Source organism: Portunus trituberculatus, chromosome 3, assembly GCF_017591435.1.
Source record: "Portunus trituberculatus isolate SZX2019 chromosome 3, ASM1759143v1, whole genome shotgun sequence".
Lineage (NCBI taxonomy): Eukaryota > Metazoa > Arthropoda > Malacostraca > Decapoda > Portunidae > Portunus > Portunus trituberculatus.
Window position 1 is genome coordinate 1967803 of NC_059257.1, and position 3523 is coordinate 1971325.

General features: G+C 43.8%; 1 pseudogene; it reads left to right on the forward strand.

Annotated features, from left to right (window-relative positions):
- The first annotated feature begins 1594 nt into the window (after positions 1–1594).
- LOC123508369 overlaps positions 1595–3523 on the forward strand; it is a 13365-nt pseudogene continuing 11436 nt past the window's right edge.

Here is a 3523-nt window from a genome sequence, read left to right on the forward strand (position 1 = left end):
CACACACACACACACACTCTCTCTCTCTCTCTCTCTCTCTCTCTCTCTCTCTCTCTCACATACACACAAACACACACATACACACAAGCCAGAGGACCGGGGTTCGATTCCCCGGCCGGGTGGAGATATCTGGGTGTGTCTCCTTTGACGTGTAGCCCCTGTTCACTGTTCACTGTTCACCTAGCAGTGAGTAGGTACGGGATGTAAATCGAGGAGTTGTGACCTTGTTGTCCCGGTGTGTGGTGTGTGCCTGGTCTCAGGCCTAGCCCAAGATCGGAAATAATGAGCTCTGAGCTCGTTCCGTAGGGTAACGTCTGGCTGTCTCGTCAGAGACTGCACCAGATCAAACAGTGAATTACACACACTCACACACAGACACACACAGACACACACACACACACACACACACACACACACACACACACACACACACACACACACACACACACACACACACACACACACACACACACACACAGAGAGAGAGAGAGAGAGAGAGAGAGAGAGAGAGAGAGAGAGAGAGAGAGACGGACGATAATTTTTCAGATAATTATTATCATTAATATCCACCATCATAACCATTTTATGTCACCATGTCTGAAATGACACACACACACACACACACACACACACACACACACACACACACACACACACACACACACACACACACACACACACACACACACACACACACACACACACACACACACACACACACACACACACACACACACACACACACACACACACACACACACACACACACACACACACACACACACACACACACACACACACACACACACACACACACACACACACACACACACACACACACACACATACATATATATATATATATATATATATATATATATATATATATATATATATATATATATATATATATATATATATATATATATATATATATATATATATATATATATATATATATATATATATATATATATATATAACCGAGATCGATATATAGAGAAAAAGAGACAGAGAGAATAGAGAGATAGATAGATAGATAGATAGATAGATAGATAGATAGATAGAGAGAGAGAGAGAGAGAGAGAGAGAGAGAGAGAGAGAGAGAGAGAGAGAGAGAGAGAGAGAGAGAGAGAGAGAGAGAGAGAGAGAGAGAGAGAGAGAGAGAGAGAGCATTGAACATTTGAACATTTATTTATAGCCAGGGAGTACATGTTATTATGTAATTTACTACACAAGGTTTTGATGGCTAGCCCTTTTTTACGCGTAAGCTTTTCAGGCAACTTGTAAAAAATGTAACATAAACATACACACACAAGAATGAAAATAATGAAAACTAATAAACTTGCACATGAACAAGTAAAGGAAAAACAAATACAAACGTACAAAATGCAAAAATAGAAATGAAAAAAATAAAAATATTGAAGTAATTTTGATGATGCAAGTACACGAGATGGGGCTAAGAATTATTATTATGATGAACTAACGATCATCTTCAGTAAAAACAAGCACAAGAGTATATAGTACATTTTAGACAAGCATTAGTAATTATTTAGGATGTGTCTTTTTCATTTATTTTTGAAAGTTGCTAATGATGGTGAATTTTGAATGCAAGTGGGGATTTGGTTCCAGTGTACAGGTCCCAAGTATTGTGTTGACTGACGACATTTTGAGAGACGATGAGGGGGAGGACGTAGTTGGTCACAATGACGTGTATCATGGGTAAGGGTAGGCCGGACAGTTTGCGTGGATATCTTGTTAGTGTACATTAAAGCGGATATAGCAATTTTGGTTATGTCTTCTAATCTTAGGATTTGGTTTGTTTAAACAAGGAAGGAGTATGTTGTAAGTAAGTGCTATTTGTAATTATTCTAACAATTTTGCAAAGGTATTAGGTAGGTAGGATATGTAGTGCACCATATTGCATTACAGTAGGTAAGTAAAGGGTGGATATGGGCATAATATATACATTTCAATACCTGTAGGGCCATTAGATCTTTAATTTGATGGAGTAAGGCAATGTGTCTGGAAATTCTTAGGGTGAGATTATCAATATGAAGTTTAAAATTGCTGGATTCATCATAAATTATACCAAGGAATTTAGTATGGGAGGATCTAGAAATATTCCTCTTATTAACATGGAGTGGGGGTAGCTGGTGAGAGAGAGAGAGAGAGAGAGAGAGAGAGAGAGAGAGAGAGAGAGAGAGAGAGAGAGAGAGAGAGAGAGAGAGAGAGAGAGAGAGAGAGAGAGAGAGAGAGAGAGAGAGAGAGAGAGAGAGAGAGAGAGAGAGAGAGAGAGAGAGAGAGAGAGAGAGAGAGAGAGAGAGAGAGAGAGAGAGAGAGAGAGAGAGAGAGAGAGAGAGAGAGAGAGAGAGAGAGAGAGAGAGAGAGAGAGAGAGAGAGAGAGAGAGAGAGAGAGAGAGAGAGAGAGAGAGAGAGAGAGAGAGAGAGAGAGAGAGAGAGAGAGAGAGAGAGAGAGAGAGAGAGAGAGAGAGAGAGAGAGAGAGAGAGAGAGAGAGAGAGAGAGAGAGAGAGAGAGAGAGAGAGAGAGAGAGAGAGAGAGAGAGAGAGAGAGAGAGAGAGAGAGAGAGAGAGAGAGAGAGAGAGAGAGAGAGAGAGAGAGAGAGAGAGAGAGAGAGAGAGAGAGAGAGAGAGAGAGAGAGAGAGAGAGAGAGAGAGAGAGAGAGAGAGAGAGAGAGAGAGAGAGAGAGAGAGAGAGAGAGAGAGAGAGAGAGAGAGAGAGAGAGAGAGAGAGAGAGCAGGACGGTACTGTCGCCACCAGCAGTAAGGAGAGGGCACAGTTGCTGGCTTCCTTGTTTGCTGGAAAAATGAAGGTCGGGAATCCACAGCAGCCACCGCCTCAGCTGGTCCAGCAATGTGAGAAGACTGTCACCATGGTGGAGGTGACGCATCAGCAGGTGAAGCGATTATTGCGGGGGCTGGACACACAGAAAGCCACCGGCCCTGATGACATCAGCCCGCACCTGCTGAAGCGATGCTCCCAGGAACTGGCTGCCCTCTCACCCAAGTTCACAACTTGTGTACGGGAAAACGTCTGGCCTTCAGTGTGGAAGGAGGCTCGAGTAGTTCCTGCACACAAAAAGCTCCAGGACGGACCCAAAAACTACAGACCCATATCCCTGTTGTCAGTGGTGGGTAAAGTGTTTGAGAGGGTCGTGGCAGAGGTGGTGTGTAGCCATCTCAAGGACAATGCCCTCCTCTCAGACCAACAGTTTGGGTTCAGACCTGGAAGGTCAACCTCCGACCTAATGATGCTTCTCACCAGGCATTGGCAGGACGCCCTCGACGACGGCAAGGACACTATAGTGGTTGCTTTGGACATAGCAGGAGCTTTTGATAAAGTATGGCACAACGGATTACTAGAAAAGCTTCGTGCTAAAGGCATCCAGGGTGGCTTGCTACGACTCTTGGGAAATTACCTGCAGGACAGAAGCCTCAAGGTGGTTGTCAACGGGCAAACATCTGAGTCCCTGCCTGTGGAGGCATCAGTGCCACAGGGTTC